Genomic DNA, 14,860 nt, shown 5'->3' with positions numbered 1-14,860 from the left:
ATCAGTCTTCCCAATTTAATCTGCAAGAGACTATTCCCCTTGCAGGCCTAAATATAGGAAATATTTTTCATTTCTTTGTGGGAACTACATTGCTTCATCTCTGGGCCCATTGTTTGCTTTCAGCTATTTTAAGGACGGTTTGGAAAACAGAGCTCTAAGATACAGGTTCAGTGCTCAGAGAGTTAATTTAGATTTGATCACAAACGGCTCTGCTATTGAAATGAACACAGCCAGGCAACTTCCACTCAGAACCCTTCAGAGGGCCCCAATGATGTATGCAGTTTCTTTGAGAAATAGTTTCACACATCTGACCCAAGGCCCACTGTGTTGCTGCCATGAAATAAAACTGTACATAGGCATTGTTTCATTTCTGCACACTCTACACACTGGCAGTCTTTGCCTCCTCCCTCTGCCCCGTGCACGCAAACAAGCATACACACACACACACACACAAATATCTTTTATTTTTCACCGGCTTCTCTTTTCAACTTGAATTTATGCTATCAAGAAAAAAATTACAGAGGCACTCAAAGGTCTGGAGTCTTTTGTTTACATAAAGGCGTCTAGCTGCCCAACTATTTGAATCCCAACAAGGGTGTGAAACTAGAAAGATAAGCAAAGGGTTAAACACTCACACCATTTCATTTTTTTTTTCCAAAATGGCTGCTTTGTCTGTGTGCATACACACCAATAGCAAATGTCCTTCTGTTATTGTACAGCCAATTTGATGTGTCAAGTATTCATATGCTAATAATGGTACAGTTTCTTACTTTTTCACAGATAAATTGTAAAGATTGTTACAGACAGTGAAACACAAGAATAAACAGCTTTTATTTCAGACGCGATAAATTACTTTCCATTCAAATAACATGTGACACATGCTGCTGACCATTTTGTTTCTATTCACTGCAGGATTGCCTTCTGGGTGTTTTTTTTAAGAATAGTTTGAAAATATTTAGCAGATATAGATGGGGTCGTTACTAATGACTTGGATGCATTAATTTGCTCTGGAGTCATTAAGTCAACTCATTTTTATTCCCAGTTATCACAGTGGAAGAAAGTTTGATGGTAACCTGGTACTCTTTTCTTCCCCAAACGCTAATCACATCTTTAAAAAACTTGCCCATGAGGGATATCATCCTTTTCCAGTTAGTAAAACTGTTACTGAGTACAATAAAATCCCTTGTAATGGGAGAAATAATATAATTTTTCTATAATACAGACATAACTCCAAGCTAAAAGCACAAAAAGTTTAATTATGTTTTTAACTGAACTTTCTATGTTCACAGAATAAAGGTGACTACAAAAACAAAACACAAGTATACTGTAAATAATCCAGAGCATTTTAAGGGTATTTATGGTTAACAAACACGGGTAGTATTGATTAAAGAAAAGCCATGCCCCACAGAAAAACATTCAAATTTGTTTAATCAATTTAGCTAACAAAAAATGTTTTTGTATTAAAAATTTAGTTTTCAATTCTGTGCTGAGAAAACATATGGATGTAGAGAGCCCAACCTGAAAATTCCACGAATCATTTCTTTAAATTCACTCCGACTGTGCCCAGGTTTTGAAAGAACCTGAAATCATTGTAGAAAATGCATTTCTAAGTCTCTCTGCTTCTCCATTTCCCCAACTAATGCTATGGAATTCGTTCTTATCAGAAAGGGCGATAGAATATGTTCTTATATTATCGCTTTCACAAATATAAAATGGAAAGATTTTGAATCCACTCAAAATCAACAATTCTATTTGAACTAGATCCAGGAAATAATAATTAAGAAGATTTGAGAAACACAGACCTCGTTGAAGCTATGAGATTTTTGATTCTATAGGATGCCTTGAAATTCTACATTTGGGAAAATTAATCTATGAAAATCTGTTGCTAATGAACAATGAATAGCTAAAAAGCTAGTCATCAGGAACTGCCTCTATAAGCAGGTCATTGAGGAGAGACTTTCCAAATAAACAAATGGCAGACTCTTTAGAAAAGTTACAGAAGCTTTTAGGACACTTCAACAAACTTAGTGTAAGATATTCTTCCTACCTTCCTTTTAACTACTAAAGATAACTATTAATCACAAGAGTTGCAACTAATATACCTGGCAAAATTGCTTATTAGCAAAGGAAATCCAAGTTTTTTTAAAATTATAAGACTGCAACTAAACTCATTTTTCTTTTTACATTTAATCTCTTTGATTTTTTTTGAAAATGGGTTGACATTTTTGTATAGCCCTTAATTTTTTTGCACAGAAATAATAAATAATTATAGATGATACAAGTTTTATTTTATGATGTTCAAATCAAATGTGAGTTTAAATTAATTTCAAAAATTCGGAATAAAGTAGGACACTCCAGTGACTATTTGAAGAATTAATTTAAAATGTGATATCAGCCACACATACTGTATTACTTAGATTAGGATATTAATTTACATATTTTTCAACTAATTATAAAAGTATAAAATTGAGAATCTTTCTATCTCTTTTATCTTTGTTTTTTTTAGTCACTCAGTACAAGCACACCTCACTCACAGTTTAGGATTTTTTTCCTCTACAGTTCTCTCTCTCTCTCTCTTCCTCTCATCTTACTGTTAGTGTAATTACTGTGGCACCTTATTCAAAAACTCATGACTTTACTTTTTAAAACTAGTCCATATGACATCTACCACTTCTCCCTTAAGCACCTTCTCAGTTTGCTTTCTAGAACTGCTTTTTAAGTACAGCGGGTTAATGCACTAACTCAAACTTGAAACAGTTTACAAGGTTACAAAAGACTTATTCAATATATGTCAGCTGCATGTGATATTTGATCTTTCATAATACACGAATGTATGGCGAATTGATCCGGGTTAAGGGAATGACATTCTATACTCAGTAACAATGGATTCATTATAACTAGGTCTCAATTAAAAACAAATCAAATGGAGCCAAATGTCCTATAGGACTGCTAATGGGTTGCAGAAAACAAGACTTTTGTCCCCCTGTCTCAAAAACTACAGCTTATAGGTGTTAATTATAAAATAGCTTGCAATACTTTAGTGACTGGCTATTTTAGAGTCAAGATATCAGTCTATATACAAACTTTATCTGTGGGTTTCAAAATAAAAAGAATAAAGAATGTGAATGTTTCTATGCTTACAGAATCATCCAAGAGAATTAAAATTTGTAGAGTTCATTCATCCACCCTTATAAGAGTCAGCATGCTACATCAAAGGAAAAATACTGTGTGTGGTATGTAGCAAGCGGAAGTAAAAAAAAAAAGGTTGAGGAGTATCAATTGAGGTCACTGGTCCCTTAGCATTCTTGCTTAAATTCAGTTTCTCTGAAACTTTGCCAAGGCTGTGCATGAACTTCATAGCTACTGCTTTCAATCAATGAATGTTCCTTGAATGACATATTGCAGCCCACACCGCTTAGTTGCATCTTCCTACCATCAAAAGATTTTGTGATTGAAGGCCTCCCCATGGTGGGCAGTGAACATGTCTATCAACTTTGTTGTTTTGTACTCTCCCAAGCACTTAGTACTGGGCTCTGCACATAGTAAGTGCTCAGTAAATACCCTTGGTTGATCGACTGATTGAATGACACTGTTCAAAAATAGACCACCTTGCTCTACTCATGTAATTTGAAGTAAAACCTCTCTTAGATCTCTGTGGATTTCTACATCCTTCTATGCTTGACAATGTTTTCTATGCTCCACGTAAAAGCACTTCCAATGCCACTAAAAATTATGTGAACTTACTGATATGTAATGGGACTGCCAGGAATAGGTACCCTGCATTTATGTCACTGAATTACAGTGGTAAGAAAACATAAGCACCTTAAAATTACCTTGGCATTTATCAACACTGAGACGGAGACTCCAAATAGCTCCTCCTACCACTCTATAAGCGCTTCCCAAAAGACAATGAATTTGTAAGCGCGCTCTGATCAGGAAACATGTCTACCAACTCTAGACCCTACCAAGATCTTAGAACAGTGCTCATAATAATAATGTGTTCAATAATATGATGGATTGATGAATCACCCCTTGTCTCCAGAGGGAATTCCAGGAGAGGATCCTGTAAAGGTGAAGATGGCTGTACCAAAAGAGATTATTCCCTTTCGATGTTTCTACTCTCAGTATTTTAATTACAGGAGTGCATCAATTTTAGTGATTTGTATCCTCGGCTGAAATCAAAAAATGGTTGCATTTCCTGGCTCCATCACAAGGAAAGATAGCTAGGGCTGAATAATCAGGAAAAGGCCCAAGTCCTGTAAGAAAAAAAATCACAGTGCTGACCAGTGACACAACTTCAAAAACAAGGCCCTCAAAAACTCCCACCATTGGCTTTAAAGCAGTCAATCACCTTGCCCCCTCCAACATCACTTCCCTTCTCTCCTACAACTCAGCCCACACACTTCACTCCTCTAGTGCTTACTTTCGCACTGTGCCTCGATCTTACCTGTCTCACTGCCAACCGCTAGCCCACATCCTGCCTCTGGCTTGGAACTCCCTCCGTCCTCAAATCTGACAATTACCCTCCCCGCAGTTGAAAGCCTTATTGAAGGTATATCTCCTCTAAGAGGCCTTCCCAAACTAAGCCCCTCTTTTCCTTATGTCCTACTCCTTTCTGTTTAGCCCTGACTTGCCCCCTTTGCTCTTCCCCCTTCCGAGCCCCACAGCACTTATGTACATACCTGAACTTTATTTGTACTAATGTCTGTCTCCCCTCCATCTAGACTGTAAGCTCAATGCACTGTTTATTGCTGTATTACATTTTCATTATTATTATTATTGTTAATCATATTTATTGAGTGTCGTACTAAGTGACTGGGAGAGTACAATATAACAACAAATACATTTCTGTCCACAGCGAGCCCTCACAGCCTAGAGGGTACTTTCCAAGCTCTTAGTACAGTGCTCTGCACAGAGTAAGTGCTCAATAAATACAAGTGAATAAATGAATGAAATAAACCCAAAGAAGCCTCCTCACTGAAGTTCTGGAACTCAAGTTCAGAGCAAGAAGGGCCTGAACTAAGACGATCAGGAGCCATCCTTGCCTCCATTCGGATACAAAGACTACAGGGAGAAGGTAGAAAGGGGTCCTCTAATTCTTAACTTAAAATACCCTTTTCCCCCAGACTGTGTAAAAACTGGTGAGGCAGCCATACGCTCTTAGGACTGATGAAAAGAGGTAGGTTATCCTTAGCTATAATTTTGCCATACAGATCACCTATTAAGACAAAATGTTCTTTTAAGCATATTTCTCTTCTCATTTAGGCTTACTTTGCTAAGTATATTGAAAACCAGACTCCAGGGCACAATCCTCAGCTTGCTTCCTTTTCCCATTCACTCTCAGAAACTCTGAGTAGGAGGGAGAGGGAGACAGCAAAACCTAAACATTTAAAGAAACAGCATGGCCTGGCAGAAAGAGCACAGGCTTGGGAGTGAGAAGACCTGGGTTCAAATTCTGGACCTGCCCTTGCCTGATGGGTGACTTTGGGCATGTCACTTCACTTCTCAGTACCTCAGTTTCCTTAACTGTAAAATGAGGAGTCAATAGCTGTTTACCTTCTTACTTAGACTGTGAACCCCAGGTGGGACAAGGGCTGCATCTGAGATGATTCACTAGTATCTCACCAGTCAGCTGTGTGACTGTGGGCAAGTCACTTAACTTCTCTGTGCCTCAGTTCCCTCATCTGTAAAATGGGGATTAAGTGTGAGCCCCACGTGGGACAACCTGATTCCCCTGTGTTTACCCCAGCGCTTAGAACAGTGCTCGGCACATAGTAAGCGCTTAACAAATACCAACAGTGCTTGACACATAGTAAGTGTTTAACAAATGCCATTATTTAAAGGGTGCAGGTTTCAGTGCAGTTAATTTCAGGATATTTGTATATTTTTTTCCTAAAATCCCTCAGGACAAGTTAAAAAAAATCTTGTCCATTATCTATGTACCATAATTCCACATTGCTTTCTCAGAAAACATGAAATCCTGTCTGTCCTACCTATCAAACAATCAATCAATCGGGCATATTTATGGAGTGCTTACTGTATGCTTAGCACTGCACTAAGTATTAGGGAGAGTATGATAGAAATGGTAGACACGTTCCCTGCCTCTAATCAGCTTAAGTCTAGGGGGAATAAAGACACTGATAGAAATAAATAAATGATGATATGTACATAAGTGCTGAGGGGCTGAGGGAGGGGTGAATAAAGGGCGAAAAGTACTGGGTTTTAAAGGGCGATGACCTATAAACACTTACAAGGAACTCTACATTTTCCTCTACACTGGAAACTCCTCTAGACTATAAACTCGTTGTGGGCAGGGAATATATCTACCAACTTGGTTATGTTCTACTATCCCAAGCACTATCCTTCCCGTCTCTCAGGCCCGCAACCTTGGTGTCATCTTTGACTCAGCTCTCTCATTCACCCCACACATCCCATCCGTTACCAAGACCTGCCGGTTTCACCTTTACAATATCACCAAGATCCGCCCTTTCCTCTCCACCCAAACGGCTACCTTACTGCTACAGGCTCTTGTTATATCCCGGCTAGACTACTGGGTCAGCCTTCTCTCTGATCTCCCTACCTCTTCTCTCGCCCTGCTCCAGTCTATTCTTCACTCCGCTGCCCGGCTCATCTTCCTGCAGAAACGATCTGGGCACATCACTCCCCTTCTTAAACACCTCCAGTGGTTGCCTATCAACCTCCGCTCATCCCTTCTCTCTTTCTACTGCCCACCCCGCACACTCCGCTCCTCTGCCGCCCACCTCCTCACCGTCCCTCGGTCTCGCCTATCCCGCCGTGGACCCCTGGGCCACGTCCTCCCGCGGTCCTGGAATGCCCTCCCTCCTCACCTCAGACAATCTAATTCTCTTCCCCTCTTCAAATCTCTATTTAAAACTCATCTTCTCCAAGAGGCCTTCCCAGACTGAGCTCCCCCCCTCTTTCCCTCTGCTCCCTCTACCCCCCCTTTCACCACTCCGCAGCTAAATCCTCTTCTCCCCCCTTTCCCTCTCCTCCTCCCCTTCTCCCATCCCACCCCCTCAGCACTGTATTCGTCCGATCGAGTGTATATATCTTTATCACCCTATTTATTTTGTTTATTTTGTTTAATGAGATGTACATCACCCTGATTCTATTTAGTTGCCATTGTTTTTATGAGATGTTCTTCCCTTTGACTCTATTTATTGCCAATGTTCTTGTCTGCCTGTCTCCCCCGATTAGACTGTAAGCCTGTCAAAGGGCAGGACTGTCTCTATTTGCCAACTTATACAGTCCAAGCACTTAGTACAGTGCTCTGCACATAGTAAGCACTCAATAAATACTATTGAATGAATGAATGAATGAATGAATGAACTTAGAACAGTGCTCTGCACACAGTAAGTGCTAAATAAATACAATTGACTGATATTTTAATAACACAGTTATGTCACTCTTGGCTAGGAGACTTTAGAAGAAAAGGATTTTTTTATGTACACAAATCCTCTATGCTTCCTGACACGGTCCCTTTTTTGGCCCTTAACACAATAAGAAGGTACTGAAACGGACAGCCCTTTGGCCATTTCCTACGTGGAAAGAGATCCACAAGCAGCGGTGACTGATTGGCCAAAAAATTAACCAAAATGGACTGTGACATCAATTAAAGGAAAATATACCTTATCCAGCATCCTATCCTTGTCTATGGCCACCCTAAGTCTGACCAACACCTCACTGTGATTGGTGGGAGAGGGCAAAACAGTCAGAAGTAGGGGAATGCCTGCTGGCATTATGACATCAGTGATGAAGGTGTCTGGCTGAAGAACCCCCTAGGGCACCTCCACAGAGTGGACAGTCTCAGCAGGAATCCTGAAAATAGTTGGATAATGTGGCAGCGAAGACCCAGAAGCTACCAAGGTTACCTTGGAAACTGCCTGCTGGCTTAGCGCACAGCATCGGCTCCATGCTGTGATCACTGTGGCCATAAATAGGGTTTTTTTTCCTATTTCTTCGGTGCCCTTTGCAATGTGCTGCACTCCTGTTGTTTGTTGCACCCATTGCCCTATCAGGAAATCACCCAGTCAGGGCAAAAGAGTTTGAATGGGGCTATACAAACCAATAGCACCGTCACCATCTCCTGCTCACAGGTTCTCAGTCTCAAAGCCTTCTCCACTGGACTGAGGCTTGTCTACATTTACAGTGAGAAACTCCATCATTTATATACTGTACTAGCTCTTCTTTGAGCCCTAAGATAATGCCTGAGTGTGTTTTATGGCTGACCAATGCACTACCAAGAGTTCTTCCTTCACTGCGTACACATAACGCTGTCCTTTGGTCTAGACCAGCAGAATCAGCAGTGGTTTGTAACACCTGGGGTTTCTTTGACTCTTCTTTTCAGGCCCGTGGCTTGCCTAAAACCTTTGCTCAAAAAGAGGTACACTCCTCTGGACTGCTGCACGCCAGGTTGGCCTGTCTACTGCGGTTGTTTCCCAGCAGTAGGTAAGGATGCCATATTATTTAAGTTCCTGCTTCGCTGTGTCCACAATTTGTCTTTTTCTGTTCACTTTCTGTTCCCCCTCTTCCTTCTCTACTCATTCTCTGTTATCCAACTGAAATGTACAGTGAATAGAAGCTGCTGACAGCCAGTCTCTCTTTTTATGTCCCACCTAGTCCTTGTAGCCTAGCTGAGACTGGAAGCTCCAAAAGAGCTCGTTGTGGGAAGGGAATGTATCTACCAACTCTGTCTTATTGTTCTCTCCCAAGTTCTCAATAAATATCACTGATTGATTTATTGAACCCGGGGAAATTGCCCCAGGGAATCTTGATAAAGTGCATTATCAAAGGGTAAATTAACTGACAATGCTCATACAAGTGGGCAGCTTATAAACAGGAAGCATAAACCATTAATAATTTATAGAATCAATCAGTGGTATTTATTGAGCATTTACTGTGTGCAAAGCAGCATATTAAGCACTTAAGGAGCCTATGATGTAGACTCATGTTGTTCTTGGGAGGTAGGAGTATAGATCTGGGTTTTTTTTTCTTATTTTGGTAGGAGGTTCTGCTGCCTCTATATTCAGAATCAAGTATTTCTTAAACTGCCCCCACCCCCAAAATCTGTTTCTGAATGAAAACAGCCTGGAGGGTTTCTGTGACTATAAAATACAGGTTTTATCTTACAGAAAACATTGGCAATTTATGGGGGGAAGGACAGAAAAATCCACAGTCCTTAATGTAAGATCATTTAGATTGTCAGTCATTCTTCACAGGTACCTAGCTAGTGGCTGCAGAATTTCGCATCCAGCACAGAAGAGATCATTGGTCATGCATCAACTTCTTCAGTCTTCTCAGTTGGATAAAGTGAAATGGCAGCAGCAGCAGCAGCTACAACATCTGTGGCCATGAAGAACAGATGGAAATCAACTCAGGAACAAAAACAGTTCTAATAGACTATTAGGTAATTCCTGAAGGTTTACCATTTTGGATCACTGTGGGATAGGGCTTGGATAAGTCCAGTTATGAAATATTCCTGGCTTGTACGGACTGGCAAGAGCCAAGAAGGAAGTCTTTTATCTCCAAGCAAATCCTTTCAGCTGAGAGGACACAGGATAGGGCACAGGAGTTCTAGTTTCTGCTGCCTCCTCAACAACTGGCCTACTGTGTGACCTTGGGCAAGTCACCTCCTCTTTAGGCTTCAGTTCCTTGTCGGTCAAATGGGGATCAAAGACATATGTTGAGGTCCAAGTAGGACTGGGACTGTGTCCGGTTGGATAATCTCAGAACTTAGCACATAGTGAGTGTTTAATAAATGCCATGATTATTGTTATTACATAATTGTTTCTTTTTTTAAGTGGTTCTACCTGGATTCTGTGTCTGCTGTCTCTAGGTATTCTATATCCACAGAACAACTGGCCTGCCAGAAGGCTCAGGGAATTACACTAGGTCCTCAGGTTTCTGCTCATGAAAGGAAGAGGAACTCAACCTCTCCACGCAAAGTCAGCACTCGCTGTATTTGTAAAGCTCCACTCAGTATCCTAAAATAATAATAATATTATTTTAAAGCATTTACTATGTGTCAATCACTGTTCTAAATGTTGAGGTAGATATAAATTAATCAGGTCAGATGCGGTCCCTGTCCCAAACAGGGCTCACAACCTAAGTAGGAGGCATTAAATCCCCATTTTACAGATGAGGAAACTGAGGCACAGAGAAGTTAGCCCAAGGTATAGGGCTCTACCTAATATATTCAGGCAACAGGAAAGTGGACCCTTTTTTATGGCATTTGTTAAGTGCTTCCTATACGTCAAGCCCTGTTCTAAGCCCTGGGGTAGATACAAGTCAAACAGGGCTCACAGCCCAAGGAGGAATACAACTTCTCCAGCAAATCGTCCACCTTCAAGCTCAGAACAACTGACTCCCTTACCCCCACCCTACACTTCCCTACAGAAAGAACACCCTCCATATTGTATCCAGTTGCTCCCAAATGGCCTATTCACTTTCCTAATTATAATAATAATGATGATTGTGGATTTATTAAGTGCTTACTATATGCTAAGCACTGTACTAAGTCCTGGAGTAGATACAAAATAGTAAGGTCCCACATGGGGCTCACAGTCTAAGTAGGAGGGAGAACAGGTATTGAATTCCCATTTTGCAGGTGGGAGGACTGAGACCCAGTGCTTAGTACAGTGCTCTGCATACAGTAAGTGCTCAATAAATAAGATTGATTGAATGAATTTGCCCAAGGTCACACAGCAGGTAAGTGGAGGAGTCGATATTAGAACCCAGGTCCTCTGACTCCCAGGCCCACACTCTCACCACTAGACCATGCTGCTTCCCCATATGACCTGGAGAGGCTTAAGGGCCTGAAAGCCTACCATTGGATAAGGAAAAGAGCTCACTTTAACTTTTCCCTGCCCTTTCTTCACCCTTTCCTTCAGTTCCCTGAACACCATTAGGGCCACATGCCTTCATTTGTCCCTTAAGAACATAAAATACAACTAAAACATAAAACACAAGTAATGCCTTCTCTGGGTCAGACTAATGGTCTATAACACTGAGAATTCCATTCTCTAAGAAAATTCTTGGAAGGAAGGAAGGAAGGAAGGAAGGAAGGAAGGAAGGAAGGAAGGAAGGAAGGAAGGAAGGAAGGAAGGAAGGAAGGAAGGAAGGAAGGAAGGAAGGAAGGAAGGAAGGAAGGAAGGAAGGAAGGAAGGAAGGAAGGAAGGAAGAGGGACCTCCACTCCTATCTTTGATCACTGTCGTTACTCATAGCTACCCTGTTCTAGTGACTGGCTCACTGGATCGCCAACATGCAGGACCTTATTATTAACTCTTCCATCAAGGAGATTATGCCCACCTCAAATTAATCAAATTTTCATCTCAGCCAGAAGGCCATTTTGCTTAGGGAAGCAGCATGACCTAGTGGATAGAGCATGAGCCTCGGAGTCAGAAGGACCTGTGCTCTCATCTTTGCCACTTGTCTACTGTGTGACCTTGGGCAAGTCACTTAACTTCTCTGTGCCTCAATTACCTCATCTGAAAAAAAGGGATGGAGACTGTGAGCTCCATGCGAGACATGGACTGTTTCCAAACTGATTACCTTCTATCTACTCCCGTGATTAGAACAGTGCTTGACACATAGTAAGTGTTTAAAAAATACTATCATTATTATCATTATTATTATTGTTTCTGCCTTTCTACTCCACACTGGTATGCAATAACAAGATACCTCTCGACCTCCAGACACTATCTTAAGAAAAATTTACAGCACAGCCAATGGTCTTTGGCTGCACATTGAATGTGGCATCCAAGCATGAACTTTTATTGGAAAGGTAAAACATGCATTATTTCTTCTCTGAATGACTTGATTCCAGTTTCTTCCAGAGACCCAAGATCTTTACACCTGTAATTTGGAGCAATGCAGATTATAACCTCTGTGTAGGCAGTGAATTGTCCTGTGCTTCAGTGGTACTTTCCCAAGTATTTAGTACAGTGCATTTTCCTCAGAAGGCATTTAGTAAATTCTATTAATACTATTACTTATTTAAAATATAGGATCTCCCTCAAAGATAGACATCAACATCAGATGACATAGCAAAGAACCACTCAGAATACATCTTTCCTTTTTATCACAAGGATTATCCTACACCATTAGAAAACTGAATTGGGCTGTCAGTAAAGTGGGGGTGGGGAGTCTATTACATCACAGGCATAAAACTTCATCTGCTGGGTTATTCATTCAATCACATTTATTGAGCGCTTATTTTGTGCAGAGCACTGTTCTAAGCACTTGGAAAGTACAATTCAGGATATGAACTCTCTGTAGCAGAAACTGTCATTACCTTCAAGGGTTTTTAAAAAATATATATTTTTATCATAAGTATTTTTTATTTGGGGTTAGAAGTAGCCAGTAGTCAATATCCCTTAATTAATCAATCAATATATCACACAAACAATTGTACTTATTGAGTGTTTACCTTTTGCAGAGACTATACAAAGCACTTGGGAGAGTACAGTATAACTGACTTGGTAGACACATTCCCTGCCCACAACAAGCTTATAGCTTACTGATGGCTCATTCTAGTTTTCTGATGGTGTAGGATGAATCCTGTGACAAAACGATCTTACAGTTCAGATTTGAATCAGTCTGCTTTACTACTTCTATCTTGGAGTTGGGTTTCTCCAACACCAACAGAATATAGAGTTATTCCCTATTGCTTTATCCTAAAGCCAAGTGTCAATAGTTGATCGCAATTAATTTACAGGTTTGGGGTTTAAAGTAGAATCTTGATTTGTAACCTTTGAATTGAAAATGCTATATGAAGAGAAATGATTACTGGTAACATTTATTTTTACTCTCACAAGAATCTAGTTGTTACACATTACCCTACCACAAGCACTAGGCAATTAAATTACAACTTTCTATTTTCAAAATAAAAATCTCCTATTTGGTGATAGATATCCCATATTTTACCTTCCAATTTAAGGCTATCATGTAACAAATCCTCGGTTCCTTAAGATGTAAAACCATCTTAGTCACTGAGAAGATAATTGGCTTTAGTTTGCTGAACTTCAACCTCCACATTCGTTCCGTTTCTCTGCGCGACCCATGAACTTATTTATTTATCTTCTCTGCATATGTTATTGGTATATTTCTGCTTAGGTGAGCAGTAGTTTCAATAAGAGCCATTCTTTTTCAAGTTTATCAAGCAGCATGATTATTTTGGATCTGTTATTACATCTCATTCCCAATTTAAAGAAGCTGTTTCTTCATATTCTTGGATTTCTACCTATAATTTGGTGTGAATCCATTCACTACCTTGAACTGAAGTCCAACTGTTGATATACAGTCTTATGAGTGTTGGTATAATAACACCAGACAAGGCAGTACAACCTCTAATTATAGGTACAATTGTCTCATTAGCTACCACACATCATCTGCACTTATCATCAAATAAGTTTTCCATTGGTATATACTTGTGATAATTTTTAGTGCCAATCACCCTATCCTGGAACACCACAATAAACCCTTCACTGCAGCAAACTATTACTTTGCTATAACAGAAGGCTAACATAGTTTGAAACTCATTATTTTGTTGTTCCATGGTGTAACATAGGTAACTTAGTGATGTGGAACTCTTCTTGTTTTCAAGTCTGAATTTATGTTGACTTATTTGGAGATTTGCTAATCATATTTTATACTCCAAACTTTAATGGGGAGTCAAACTGGGTGTGGTTTTAATTGCCAAAGTGTAGAGGCTACATTCTGATTTGCTCTAAAAACAGCCCTCCCCCCCCCCCCACATTTACAATCCTGAAATAATAAAGGTTGTAATAATAGTAATAATAATTCTGCTATTTGTTAAGCCCTTACTATGTTCCAGGCACTGTACTAAGCACTGGGGTGGATACAAGCAAATCGGGCTGGACACACTGTCCCACATAGAGCTCATGGTCTCAATCTCCATTTTACAGATGAGGTAACTGAGGCCTAAAGAAGTGAAGTGACTTGTCCAAGGTCACACAGCATACAAGTGGCAGAGCTGGGATCAGAATCCACAGCCCTGTGACTCCTAGGCCCGTGCTCTATGCACTACGCCATGGTGCTTCTGCTGCTTCCGGATTGTAAACTTTTCAAGCTTAGTTCAGTGTTCGGTACACAGTAATCACTCAATAAATACCATTAATCGATTCTTCTTCCCTTTGCCCTTTCAGAGTGAAGCCAGTTTTACTTTGTTAATAATAATAATAATAATAACGGTGGTATTTGCTAAGCACTTACTATGTGCCAAGCACTGTTCTAAGCAGTGGGGTAGATATGAGGTAATCGGGTTGTCCCACATGGAACTCACAGCCTTAATCCCCGTTTGACAGATGAGGGAACTGAGGCACAGAGAAGTTAAGTGATTTGCCCAAGGTCACACAGCAGACAAGTGACAGAGCGGAGATTAGAACCATGACCTCTGACTCCCAAGCCCAGGCTCTTTCCAAATACTATCCATTTGTATTGATTATTTATCTCCTCTATCATGCTCTTTTAACTATCTCATCAATTACGTTGGTCTATCTTCCTCATTATATTCCTGAGAGTAAGGATCTTGTCAACTACATCTTTTCTATGTTCCCAAGCATCTACAAGAACCCAAAGAGGTGCTTTTGTAGTTTGCAGTTTGTAGCACTATAGCAGACAAGTGGTGGAGTCAGGATAGATTCCTTCTGACTCCCAGGCTCATGCTCTATCCACTAGACCACACTGCTTCTTCCAGTGCCTCGAATTTAGTGGGTGTTTTAACCCTGGTCTTGGTCCACTGGGATGAATACCATTCTGGGAGTCAGGAGATTTGAGTTTGAGTGCACGGTCTGCCTGGAGCTGGTTAACATGGATGAA

At 40.4% G+C, this 14,860-nt stretch overlaps 1 long non-coding RNA gene across 1 annotated transcript in view; it reads right to left on the bottom strand.

Moving 5' to 3' along the window:
* Positions 1-4,108: 4,108 nt before the first annotated feature.
* LOC114814235 overlaps positions 4,109-14,860 on the bottom strand; it is a 47,793-nt gene continuing 37,041 nt past the window's right edge. The window contains exons 4-5 of the long non-coding RNA XR_003761988.2: positions 9,244-9,363; positions 4,109-4,256 (exon numbers count right to left, since the gene is read on the bottom strand). This is a non-coding gene — a long non-coding RNA (uncharacterized LOC114814235). The remainder of the gene's footprint in view (positions 4,257-9,243; positions 9,364-14,860) is intronic.

This window comes from Ornithorhynchus anatinus, chromosome 1, assembly GCF_004115215.2.
Source record: "Ornithorhynchus anatinus isolate Pmale09 chromosome 1, mOrnAna1.pri.v4, whole genome shotgun sequence".
Classification (NCBI taxonomy): Eukaryota; Metazoa; Chordata; class Mammalia; order Monotremata; family Ornithorhynchidae; genus Ornithorhynchus; species Ornithorhynchus anatinus.
This window is presented reverse-complemented; position numbering and strand designations above follow the sequence as displayed.